Consider the following 14,092-nt stretch of genomic DNA (forward strand, 5'->3'; position numbering starts at 1 on the left):
ACCCGACAGACGACCTAGAGATCGGCTTCGGGTGCCGACATCGCGGGCGCGCTGGACAGGTAAGTGTCACTATTTTAAAAGTCAGCAGCTGCAGTATTTGTAGCTGCTGGCTTTAAAAAAAAAAAAAAAAAAAAAAAAAAAGGCGGAGTCCCGCTTTAAAAATGTTTTTGTTTTGTTTTTTTAAACCTCTGCATGCAAATTATATTTTTTTTCTTCTCTATTAACACGGCTCAGTATATAAACATAACCCCCTCCCCCTCCTCCAGTACATAAAAACTAAATGAAAACTAAAAAAACAAGCTGCGGGAAACAATCAGCAAAAAGAAATGTCTGTGTAGAAAATTGCAGGTCATCAGATCTGCCTTTAAATGACACAAAGTCTTCTGTATGAGGAGAGCAAACTGCTGAGAGGGCGATACGGAGGAGAGGAATTTACGGGTCAATGTGTATAAAGCTGAACACAACACATATAAAAAAAAAAATAATAAAAAAAATAAATAAAAAAAACACCCACACCAATAAAAAAAGGCAGGTAGATGTTTATTGAAAGGATACAATCACCTTTTGTAGCATGTTACACCCATATCCAGGGTGTAACATACACCGCACTCACCGGATGCCCCCTGTTTTTGACAGTAAGCAGGGGGATTTTCTCCCCCCCACTAGCTGTCACAAACTAAAACTCCGCCCACCTTTGTGGCCGTCGCCTTCTAGTTCTCAATGAACAGAACTCGCCACTTTTATCTGCGATAGTTCACGGCACTTCCTGCCTCGGTGTCACTGCCAGTATGGGAGGTACAAGCACACCGTCGGCGGTACCGTGGCCATTACGCCCACCATCTGCTGGTTACGGGCGCAACGCTTTAAAAACCCATAAACTCCACTCTAGGTTAGCCTATGTGTCCGCGCACACATGGATGTTTTTTTAGCTTTAATGAGCAGTGGAGTTTATGGGCTTTTTTTCTGAACGCCAGAAATTTGCGTTCAAAGTGCCGTTTTTCACCGCTTAAAAAAAAAATAAAAAAAAAATAAAAAAAAAAACACGACAAACGCTCATTAGGCTGGGTTCACACTGCTGCGATGTGGGAACGCCGCAAATCTACTGCGGCGTTTTCCCGCATCGCATGCCTCCCGGCGGCAGTTCACACTGCCCTATGCAAACTGCTGGGAGTGTCAATTAAAAAAGTTAATGACACCTCCAAATCAGTTCGCATATCGCAGTGCGATCTGCAAGCACGTATAGAAATCGGATCCCATGCGATATGATTCTGCTGCGGACCCCCCCCCCAAAAAAAAAAAAAAAAAAAAAAAAAAAAAAAAAAAAAAAGTGTCCCGTGCGAGTTTGGGGCGGACGCGTGGCAAATTCAGCCATACTATCTGTATGGCTGAAATCGCATCGCACAGAGATCGCATGCGATTTGCACTGCAGTGCGAATCACATCCGATCTCGTACACCGCAGCAGTGTGAACCCAGCCTAAATGCTAAGGCTCCATGCACACTGAAGCTCAAAAAAAAGCTTTTTCTGGATGCCAGATTGTTGGCAGAAAACGCTGGTTGAAAAAAAACGTGCTTTTAACAGCGTTTTGTATTAGCGTTTATGAGCGTTTTCAATAATAAAAAAAAAATGACACAGAGGACACTCCAAAAATCCCACAATGCATTGAAAAAAATAGAATGCCGAACATGAATTATAATTATAATTATTTGTCTTTTTTTTTTTTTGTGGTGAAAAACATCACTTTGAACGCGAATTTCTGGCGTTCAGAAAAAAAAAAGCCTATAAATTCCACTGCTCGTTAACCCTTTCATGACTAAGCCTATTTTTGCCATTTGGTGTTTACAAGTTAAAATCCAAGTAATTTTCTAGCAAAAAATATGGAACCCCCAAACACATAGAAAAAAAAAAATATATATATATATATATATATACACACACACACACACACATACATATATATATATATATATATATATATATATATATATATATATATATATATATATATATATATATATATATATATATATATATATATATATATACACACACACACACATATACATTATATATATATATATATATATATATACATATATACACACACACACACACACACACATACATACATACATACATACATATCTCCGTATCTATATTTTTTTAGCAGAGACTGTAGAGAATAAAACGGCGATTGTTGCAATATTTTATGTCACGCTGTATTCGCGCAGCGGTGTTTTAAAAACGCAACTTTTTGGGAAAAGGGACACTTTCATGAATTTAAAAAAAAAAAAAAAAAAACAGTAAAATTAGCCCAATTTTTTTGCATGATGTGAAAGATAATGTTACGCCGAGTAAATAGATACCAAACATGTCACACTTTATAAATCGCACGCACAGAATGACGACAAAGTACGGTAGCTAAAAATCTCAATAGGCGACGCTTTACAATTTTTTTTTACGGTTACCAGGTTAGAGTTACAGAGGAGGTCTAGTGATAGAATTATTGCTCTCGCTCCGACGATCGCGGCGATACCTCACATGTGTGATTTGAACACTGTTTACATATGCGGGTGCGACTTCCGTATGCGTTTTCTTTGCTTCGCGAGCTCGCAGGGACGGCGGGCACTTTAAAAAAAAAAAATGTTTTTTTTTTAGTTATTTTAAAATGAATAAATGGTTTAAAAAAAAAAAAATATTTTGATCACTTTTATTGCTGTCACAAGGAATGTAAACATCCCCTGTGACAGTAATAGGTGGTGACAGGTCCTCTTTATGGAGGGATCGGGGGTCTAAAAGATCCCTCCTTTACACTTCATTGTATTCAGATCGCCGAAAACGGCGATTCTGAATACTGTATTTTTATTTTTTTTAAACCGGCGCCATTGGCAGCCGAGTAAAACGGGAAGTGACGTCATGATGTCGCTTCCGTGTTTACTATTAGGAGACTGGAATGATGCCGATTACGGCTTCATTCCAGTCCCTGCCCAGCAGCCGGAGGCATCGGAGCGTGAATTGGTGCTCCCGATTGAGCGAGAGCACCGGTAAGAGCGGCGGGAGGCGGCGAGAAGGGGGGGGGGGGGGGACGCCCCCTCCCGCTCCTCCGGCATAACAGCCGAGCGGCTTTTAGCCGCTTCGGTTGTTATGGCTGGAAAGCCAATCGCATGCTGTAAAAAACGGTACCGGGATGATGCCTGCAGCTGCGGGGCATCATCCCGGTATAACCCCTGGAAGCCGAGTACGCACATCTGCGTACGCTTGGCGTGAAGGGGTTAAAGCTAAAAAAACGTCCATGTGTACATGGACACAGGCTAGTGGAGTTTATGGGCTTTAAAAAAAAAAAAAAACATTGCAATAAACTTATATTTTATTTTCAGTTATTAGTTGGTTTGCGCAAAAGTTCTAGCCTCTACAAAACAGAGGATAGATTTATAGCAAGTTTTTTTTTTTTGTGTAGCAATGGCGGCGATCTGCGATTTTTATGCCTGCGGCGGACACTTTTGACACTATTTTGGGACCGTTGTCATTTATACAGCAATCTGTGCTATAAAAATGCCCTCATTACCGTGTAAATGACACTGCCAGAGGAGGGGTTAACCACTAGGGGGTGATCGAGGGGTTAAGTGTGTCCTGGGGAGGTGTTCTAACTGTGGGGGGAGGGGGGGTGGGCGGGCTTCCACTCACATGACAGGGAGCAGTAGATCTGTCACGTCACTAGGCAGAACGGGGAAATGCTTTGTTTACATAGACATCTCCCCGTTCTTCCTCTCCACACCGCAATCGCCAGACGAACACAGAGTTCCCGGGACCCACGGGAAGGCTCTCACGGCATGTACAGGTACGCCCATTTGCCTGCCTGTGGCATTCTGCCGACGTACATCTGTGTGCGGCGCTCTGCAAGCGGTTGTAAACCCTTTACAGGGTAGGAGGACCTCTCCGCGAGCGACGTCGGCCGCTGGAGCGGGGTAGGAGGACCTCTCCGGGAGCGACGTCGGCCGCTGGAGCGGGGTAGGAGGACCTCTCCGGGAGCGACGTCGGCCGCTGGAGCGGGGTAGGAGGACCTCTCCGGGAGCGACGTCGGCCGCTGGAGCGGGGTAGGAGGACCTCTCCGGGAGCGACGTCGGCCGCTGGAGCGGGGTAGGAGGACCTCTCCGGGAGCCACGTCGGCCGCTGGAGCGGGGTAGGAGGACCTCTCCGGGAGCCACGTCGGCCGCTGGAGCGGGGTAGGAGGACCTCTCTCCGGGAGCGACGTCGGCCGCTGGAGCGGGGTAGGAGGACCTCTCCGCGAGCGACGTCGGGCGCTGGAGCGGGGTAGGGGGACCTCTCCGCGAGCGACGTTGGCCGCTGGAGCGGGGTAGGAGGACCTCTCTGGGAGCGACGTCGGCCGCTGGAGCGGGGTAGGAGGACCTCTCTCCGGGAGCGACGTCGGCCGCTGGAGCGGGGTAGGAGGACCTCTCTCCGGGAGCGACGTCGGCCGCTGGAGCGGGGTAGGAGGACCTCTCTCCGGGAGCGACGTCGGCCGCTGGAGCGGGGTAGGAGGACCTCTCCGGGAGCGACGTTGGCTGCTGGAGCGGGGTAGGAGGACCTCTCCGGGAGCGACGTCGGCCGCTGGAGCGGGGTAGGAGGACCTCTCCGGGAGCGACGTCGGCCGCTGGAGCGGGGTAGGAGGACCTCTCCGGGAGCCACGTCGGCCGCTGGAGCGGGGTAGGAGGACCTCTCTCCGGGAGCGACGTCGGCCGCTGGAGCGGGGTAGGAGGACCTCTCCGGGAGCGACGTCGGCCGCTGCAGCGGGGTAGGAGGACCTCTCCGCGAGCGACGTCGGGCGCTGGAGCGGGGTAGGGGGACCTCTCCGCGAGCGACGTTGGCCGCTGGAGCGGGGTAGGAGGACCTCTCTGGGAGCGACGTCGGCCGCTGGAGCGGGGTAGGAGGACCTCTCTCCGGGAGCGACGTCGGCCGCTGGAGCGGGGTAGGAGGACCTCTCTCCGGGAGCGACGTCGGCCGCTGGAGCGGGGTAGGGTAGGAGGACCTCTCCGGGAGCGACGTCGGCCGCTGGAGCGGGGTAGGAGGACCTCTCCGGGAGCGACGTTGGCTGCTGGAGCGGGGTAGGAGGATCTCTCTCTGGGAGCGACGTCGGCCGCTGGAGCGGGGTAGGAGGACCTCTCCGGGAGCGGCGTCGGCCGCTGCAGCGGGGTAGGAGGACCTCTCCGCGAGCGACGTCGGGCGCTGGAGCGGGGTAGGGGGACCTCTCCGCGAGCGACGTCGGCCGCTGGAGCGGGTAGGAGGACCTCTCTGGGAGCGACGTCGGCCGCTGGAGCGGGGTAGGAGGACCTCTCTCCGGGAGCGACGTCGGCCGCTGGAGCGGGGTAGGGTAGGAGGACCTCTCCGGGAGCGACGTCGGCCGCTGGAGCGGGGTAGGAGGACCTCTCCGGGAGCGACGTTGGCTGCTGGAGCGGGGTAGGAGGATCTCTCTCTGGGAGCGGCGTCGGCCGCTGGAGCGGGGTAGGGTAGGAGGACCGCTGCGGGGGGGGGGGCTTCGATCTCAGCTAATTCAGAATGAGCTAGTATCCCATGCATACTAGCTCATTATGCCTTTGTCTTAACTAATTCCATACCGGGGGCCTTTCCTGGCACTTCTCTCCTTCATGTAAAAATAATTTTTTACTTTTTTGCTAGAAAATTACTCAGAACCCCCAAACATTACATGTGTTTTTTTTAGCAGACATCCTAGAAAATAAAAATGGCGGTCATTGCAACTTTGAAAAATTATTGCGTAAATACCGTGCAAAGATACAAGCAGCACCCGACCAGCCGATGGAAACATCAGCTGCGGTGCCGACATGGCTGGACTTCAGGACAGGTAAAAGTCTAATTGTGAAAAGTCGGCGCGGAGTGTGTGCGTGCGCGGAGTGTGCGTGCGCGGAGTGTGCGCAGCTGCTGGCTTTAAAAAAAAATAAAAATTTGTGGGCGGAACCCCGCTTTAATATGTCAAATGTGTGAGCAGACGGCCGGGATAGCCGACAAACACGTAAAAAAACAAAACATTTACGTTCTACAACGCCGCCAAATGTCTGCAACGTAATAAATGCAGATCAATCATTTCTGCCTGATCAATATTTAAACAGGAACCTCTGGCAACGCGTAAAATCAATCGGGGGTGGGGGGGGGCGCCTCGTGCGCTCGCTCTCCAGGAAACACAAAGCATAGTCAGCGTCCACGCCATCCGCCTTAACCCCTTCAATACTCAGCACTCTCGACCCCCCCCCCCCCACCCCCTTCCTACCCAGGCCAACGTTCAGCTTTCAGAGCTCTCACCTTTGAATGACAATTCCGCCGTCATGTAACATTGTACACATCTTATCTGTTAAAAAAAAAGAAAAAACACTTTGTACACACAGCAGATTTTTGTGTGGTACCCCGTTTCCCCTAAAATAAGACCTAGTGTGATTGTCGGTGATAGCTGCAATAAAAGCCCTACCCCCCCAAATAAGCCCTAGTTAAAGTCCTTGTTGGTCTTTTCAGGGTAGGGCTTATTTTTGAGGAAACAGAGTAGGGATTATTTGGGGGGGGGGTAGGGCTTATATTGCAGCCGTCACCGACAATCACGCTAGGTCTTATTTTAGGGGAAACAGGGTATTTGATCACCGTTGGTGTTTTTTTTTTTTTTTTTGTTATATAAAACCCAAATAAATACAAAACACTTTGAAATCGAGCTGCACGATTCTGGCGAAAAATGAGAATCACGATTTTTTTTTTTACTTAAAAGATCGATCGCAATTCTCACGGCGTGACATCATCTTTCACATTAAAACAAAAAATAAAATTGGGCTAACTTTACTGTTTTTTAATTCACTGAAGTGTATTTTTTCCCCCCAAAAAAAAAAATTGCGTTTGAAAGACCGCTGTGCAAATATAGCGCGACAAAAAATATTGCAGCAATTGACATTTTATTCTCTAGAGTCTCTGCTAAACACATATATATATATGCACCAAAATTTCGGCCGCCGAAACATATCGTCCGAAAACGCAAATTGCCGAAAAGAATAAACGGCCGATAATTGAGCCGAAAATGGGGCGGGGCCTGGGCGGAGCACCGCCCCTGGTGCTGCCCATGATGGGGGGGGGGGGGGTGTATAGAGCAGGAGAGCCGCCTCCGCCGTCTGGTTGAATAGAGCACCGGAAACATCACAGCTTTAATTTCAATAGCTTTGTGTTCCCCGCCGTGCGCCGTCACATACAGCCCCTCCCCCTTGTCTAGGCACTTTGATAGACAGAGGCGGCTCTCCTCTCTCTTTGCTGGGCGGGGGGCAACACTGGCTGCACTTATCTCATTTATCATGTCCCCGGTCTCTGACCACCTCCTGCACCGTGTCCCCAGTCTCTGACCACCTCCTGCACCGTGTCCCCAGTCTCTGACCACCTCCTGCACCATGTCCCCAGTCTCTGACCACCTCCTGCACCATGTCCCCAGTCTCTGACCACCTCCTGCACCATGTCCCCAGTCTCTGACCATCTCCTGTACCATGTCCCCAGTCTCTGACCATCTCCTGTACCATGTCCCCAGTCTCTGACCATCTCCTGCACCATGTCCCCAGTCTCAGACCACCTCCTGCACCATGTCCCCAGTCTCTGACCACCTCCTGCACCATGTCCCCAGTCTCTGACCACCTCCTGCACCATGTCCCCAGTCTCTGACCACCTCCTGCACCATGTCCCCAGTCTCTGACCACCTCCTGCACCATGTCCCCAGTCTCTGACCACCTCCTGCACCATGTCCCCAGTCTCTGACCATCTCCTGCACCATGTCCCCAGTCTCTGACCATCTCCTGCACCGTGTCCCCAGTCTCAGACCACCTCCTGCACCGTGTCCCCAGTCTCTGACCACCTCCTGCACCGTGTCCCCAGTCTCCGACCACCTCCTGCACCATGTCCCCAGTCTCTGACCACCTCCTGCACCATGTCCCCAGTCTCTGACCACCTCCTGCACCATGTCCCCAGTCTCTGACCACCTCCTGCACCATGTCCCCAGTCTCTGACCACCTCCTGCACCATGTCCCCAGTCTCCGACCACCTCCTGCACCATGTCCCCAGTCTCCGACCACCTCCTGCACCATGTCCCCAGTCTCCGACCACCTCCTGCACCATGTCCCCAGTCTCCGACCACCTCCTGCACCATGTCCCCAGTCTCTGACCACCTCCTGCACCATGTCCCCAGTCTCTGACCACCTCCTGCACCGTGTCCCCAGTCTCTGACCACCTCCTGCACCATGTCCCCAGTCTCTGACCACCTCCTGCACCATGTCCCCAGTCTCTGACCATCTCCTGCACCATGTCCCCAGTCTCTGACCATCTCCTGCACCGTGTCCCCAGTCTCAGACCACCTCCTGCACCGTGTCCCCAGTCTCTGACCACCTCCTGCACCATGTCCCCAGTCTCTGACCACCTCCTGCACCATGTCCCCAGTCTCTGACCACCTCCTGCACCATGTCCCCAGTCTCTGACCACCTCCTGCACCATGTCCCCAGTCTCTGACCATCTCCTGCACCATGTCCCCAGTCTCTGACCATCTCCTGCACCATGTCCCCAGTCTCAGACCACCTCCTGCACCGTGTCCCCAGTCTCTGACCACCTCCTGCACCGTGTCCCCAGTCTCCGACCACCTCCTGCACCGTGTCCCCAGTCTCTGACCACCTCCTGCACCATGTCCCCAGTCTCTGACCACCTCCTGCACCATGTCCCCAGTCTCTGACCACCTCCTGCACCATGTCCCCAGTCTCTGACCACCTCCTGCACCATGTCCCCAGTCTCTGACCACCTCCTGCACCATGTCCCCAGTCTCTGACCACCTCCTGCACCATGTCCCCAGTCTCCGACCACCTCCTGCACCATGTCCCCAGTCTCCGACCACCTCCTGCACCATGTCCCCAGTCTCCGACCACCTCCTGCACCATGTCCCCAGTCTCCGACCACCTCCTGCACCATGTCCCCAGTCTCTGACCACCTCCTGCACCATGTCCCCAGTCTCTGACCACCTCCTGTATAAAAACATTTTTTAAAAAAAGTAATTTTCGGTTTCGGCCTAGAGTATTTTTAATTTTCGGCACCCCCATATTATAATATATATATATATATACACTCGGTGGTTCCCAGTAATTTTCTATAAGAAAATTATTGATTTTAAATTTAAACAAAGTGTCAGAAAAAGATTTTAGACTTTAAGAGGTTAAACTTCCGGCGTTTACACGTCGTTTAAAAACGTGGCGGACTGCCTGGATATTTTTTTTCTTTACACACAGAAGTTTATCTCTTTGATCCAAGGAGGAAGAGAGTTTTGCCGGCCACACACGGTTTTCGAATTTCGAAAAGAATTTTGAAAAGAATTTCGAAAAATCCTATCTAAGAATTTTCATACAAATTTTGCAACAGCCGATTTTTTTGTGCGGAGATCAAATTTGAATCAAATTTAAGGATTCGGACACGTTGGAAATTTTATGAAAAAAACGATTTTCTAATCAATGGATGGGAGAACCGTGTGAGAAACGTAATAAGAAAAGAAAATTTACTGAGAGAAAAAGAAGACACCCCCCCCCCCCCCCCCGAGCCACGAAAATTACCTTCTGTAGCAACATGGAGGTGAAATTAAAGGCATGGTCAGCCGAATTTTGAAAACAAAAATAAAAATAAAAAAACACCTTGAAAAGAAAATTTGTTCGAAATTCGACCACGGCCTGCTTTAGTTACAATGTTTCATTTTAAAAACTTGGCAGACTGCCCGGATGTTTTCTTTTGACAGCTGAGTGAGCAGATAAGTCTCTCCCACTTGTTATATGAAAGAAACAGCAAACACTGCAATAGAGATCTCAGAGGGGTGGAATCGAGATCACGATTTTTTTTTTTAACGTATAATTGTGCAGCTCTACTTTGAAAAGAGAAAAACAAAACAAAAAACACAAAACAAAAAACACAAAAAAAAAACTAAACAAAAAAAAAAAAAAAAAACAAAAAAAACAAAAAAAAAAAAAAAAAAAAACACAAAACAAAAAAAAAAAACACAAAACAAAAAAAAAAAAAACACAAAACAAAAAAAAAACACAAAAAAAAAAAAAAACACAAAACAAAACCAACAAAACAAAACCAAAATAACAAAACCAAAATAACAAAACAAAGATTAAAAAAAAAATCTATCTATAAACTCGCTTTCTATTTAAGTACTTTCCAGAGCCAGCACATAAAAAACAAAAAATAATAATTTAAGCCCTGAAGATGATATAGATCTCCCCAAAAAACGACAATGTATTTTCTGAAAGCAGACCCCACCCCCCAGATCAGGGATATGCAATTACTGGACCTGCAGTTGTTGCAGAACTACAACTCCCATGAGGCATAGCAAGACTCTGACAGCCACAAGCATGACCCCCAGAGGAAGAGGGATGATGGGACTTGTAGTTCTACAGCAGTTGGAGGTTCCGCTATTCGCACATCTCTTCTGCCCCGGAGAATAAAATGTCGGTAGTTCCAATTTTTCATGTCACAAAAAAAATGACTGCAGGAGTCCAGGAAACTCAAAATGACAGTAAAATATACACTAAAGTTATTATTAGGGGCTCACAAATTTATTTTATTTTTTTTGGGGGGGGCGGGGGGGGGGAGGGGTAAAATATAAAAGACGAGGATTGTGTCGGGTCAGTCGATGCCAGACATGTCACAGCTCATATTGTACGTGTGCCCGGGAAAATGGTTACCACAATTTGTAGGGATTTCCTCACTTCCTGTTTGGCTAGGGGACAGGAAGTGAGAGGGAAATCTCCCCAATGGGACACAGATTGCAAACAATAAATAAAATCTGACCGGGGTTAGAACCCTCCTCTGCTTTATCCAAAATGAAAGAATACATCAAGTTTTGCCTCCAGTTCTACATCCTCTGTCCTGTGTTGGTGAGGAGTTCCGTGTTATGGGGGGGGAGGGGGAGGGGTCTGCAGTTATCACTCAGTCTGTGTGCGGCGACACGCAACACGTCTTCATGCTCAGGAGCCCCAACATGTGTGTAGATTTATATAAATAAATGTGTGTACATGTGGGGGGCACCTTGAATCTGGGGGGATTGCATGCGCTCGGGTGTAACTTTACATAGTAGGTGATGTTGAAAAAAAACACAGAAGTAGGCGTACCGGGGCGGACACATAAGACGTGGGGCGTACATAGGAAGTGGGGTGTACCGGGACATACACAGGATGTATCAGGGTGTGCACAGGAGGCGGGGCGTACACAGGAGGCGGGGCGTACACAGGACGCGGGGCGTACACAGGACGCGGGGCGTACACAGGAGGCGGGGCGTACACAGGAGGCGGGGCGTACACAGGAGGCGGGGCGTACACAGGAGGCGGGGCGTACACAGGAGGCGGGGCGTACACAGGAGGCGGGGCGTATGGATATACATGGGAGATTTCTGTGGTATATGGGGTGCTGGGTGTGTAGATGTATATTGGGGTGTATGGAGATAGAAGGGGGTGTTGGTGATATAGATGGGGGGTGTCGGGTATATTGGGGTGTAGGGTGATGGATGTGTATAGATGTCTCTGGGGTATATTGGGGTGTCTGGTTTGGATTTGGGATGTATGGATATAGATGAGGTACATTGGGGTGTGCGTTGACAAATTTGGGGTGTCGATAGTACAGGATGTGAGGTGTCGGGTGTATTTGGGGTGTGTGGAGATAGAAGGGGGTGTATGTAGTATGGATGGGGGGCGTCGGGTGTGTGGTGAGGTAATTGGGGCGTCGGTGATATAGATGGGTGTACTGGGGTGTTTGGGTTATAGTGGGGTGTGTGGTGACAGATTTGGGGTGTCGGGTGATAGGTGTGGGGTGTTGGGGTCACTGTGGGGTGTGTAGCTGTATATTCGGGTGTGTGGTGACAGATTTGGGGTGTCTGAGGTAATTGGGGTGTCGGTGATATAGATGTGGGGTGTATTGGGGTGTTTGTGTTATATTAGGGTGTGTGGTAACAGATTTGGGGTGTCGGGTGTACAGAGATGTATATTGGGTTGTAGGATGATAGGTGTGGGGTGTTGGGGTCACTGTGGGGTGTGTAGCTGTATATTCGGGTGTACAGAGATGCATATTGGGGTGACAGATTTGGGGTGTCGGTGATATAGATGTGGGGTGTATTGGGGTGTTTGGGTTATATTGGGGTGTGCGGTGACAGATTTGGGGTGTCGATAGTACAGGATGTGAGGTGTCGGGTGTATTGGGGTGTTGAGGTAAGTTGGGTGTATATTGGGGTCACTGTGGGGTGTGTAGATGTATTTGGGGTGTGTGGAGATAGAAGGGGGTGTATGTAGTATAGATGGGGGGGGGGGTGTCAGGTGTGTGGTGACATATTTGGGGTATCTCTGAGGTAATTGGGGTGTCGGTGATATAGATGTGGGGTGTTTGGGTTATATTGGGGTGTCGGTGATATAGATGTGGGGTGTATTGGGGTGTTTGGGTTCTATTAGGGTGTGTAGTAACAGATTTGGGGCGTCGGGTGTACAGAGATGTATATTGGGTTGTAGGATGATGGGTGTGGGGTATTGGGGTCACTGTGGGGTGTGTAGGTGTATATTAGGGTGTGGTGGCAGATTTGGGGTGTGTGGTGATAGGAAGGGGGGTGTCGGGTGTATTGGGGTGTCGGTCTCCTCTCCCCCATCCTTCTCACTCACCTCCCGGCGGTTTAGCAGCTCCGTTCTCGCTCCGCCCCTCTCCGGTGCTGCTCGGCGGCCATCCTCCCGGTGATCGGCGTCTCTCTCCTCCCCCCTCCGCCTCACAGCCCCGCCGCCGCCATCTTGTCTCTTCCCCCTCCCTCAGCCGACGTCGGCGGGGCACGTGACCGGGGCGTGACGTCCTCCGCCAGCGAAGGGAGAAGGGGGCGTGGTTGTGGAGTGACAGTGGGTTGCCACGCCCTCTCCTCCCTCCGCCCCGCCCTCTCCTCTTTCCAGGCTGCTGTGAATTCGATTCTCGGGTCCCACACCGACCGGCCCCGCCCCCTTCCTCTGAGCTCTCCCCCCCCATTGGACAGACGGAGCCGTCTAAATGAATTGCAGCGCACAGCCTCATAGAAACTTTTCATTCAGCCTTCATTTGATTGGTCAATCATTTTTATTTGCTAAAATAATAATAATATATATTAATAGTAATATAATAATAATAATAAGAAGAAAAAAGATGAGCAATTGCCTCATTTACCTGTCTGTGCGTTTGCATGAATTTCAGACGCAATCAAGGTCGTTTTTTTGGCGTCATATTTCTTGCGATAGCGCACCAATCGGCTGCAATAAAATGCCGCATGTTGTCCATTTTTTTATTTAATTTTTTAATTTTTTTTCCATAAACACATAAAAGCCGAGTGATGGTGAGAACTCATCAAAATAAATCGCTGAGTTAACCATCGAAAAAATAAAAATAAATACGGCACGCTGGTTTTTTTTATTTTTATTTTTTTATTTATTTTTTTAACCCATTGCTCTTCCGGGGGCATTTTTTCAATTATTTTTTTACAATTTCCACACATGGTAAAATACGCATTGTTTAACGTAACCCCCACCCCACCCAAAAAAAAAAAAAAACATTTCTGAAATCAGAGAACCTGCAGAATAAAATGGCGGCAGGTGCAAATTTTAAAGTCGCACGATATTTGTGGTTGTTTATTAAACATATATTTTCAGGGAAAAAATGAATATTATTATTAAAAATTATTATAATAAATTTTATTATAATATATAATAATATAATAACAATATATGAATATTATATATTAGTACTATAATAATAATAATTATTATTATTTAAGGTAGTTATATAGCGCCGCCAATTTACGCAGCACTTTACATATACATTGCACATTCAATAATATATTATAATATAAAATATATAATTTTGTTATTATAATAATAAAAAAAATTATTAAAAATGAATATAAAAATATAAAAAACACAAGCTATTTGGCATTTCTGTCACACCAATCAGCTGCAATAAAATTCGGAGTGTCGTCCTTTTTTTTTTTTTTTTTTTTTTTTTTTTAAATAAATCCATAAAAGCCGAGTGATGGTGAGAACTCATCG

General features: G+C 48.4%; 1 protein-coding gene across 1 annotated transcript in view; it reads right to left on the bottom strand.

Annotated features, from left to right (window-relative positions):
• The window catches only part of BTBD7 (BTB domain containing 7), a 78,141-nt gene extending 65,291 nt beyond the window's left edge, over nt 1-12,850 (bottom strand). The window contains exon 1 of the mRNA XM_077466662.1: nt 12,695-12,850. The gene's annotated coding sequence lies outside the window, so the exon portion shown is untranslated. The remainder of the gene's footprint in view (nt 1-12,694) is intronic.
• Nucleotides 12,851-14,092: the final 1,242 nt, after the last annotated feature.

This window comes from Lithobates pipiens, unplaced genomic scaffold (genome assembly GCF_037356315.1).
Source record: "Lithobates pipiens isolate NorthernLeopardFrog02 unplaced genomic scaffold, aLitPip1_a1.2 Scaffold_37, whole genome shotgun sequence".
Classification (NCBI taxonomy): Eukaryota; Metazoa; Chordata; class Amphibia; order Anura; family Ranidae; genus Lithobates; species Lithobates pipiens.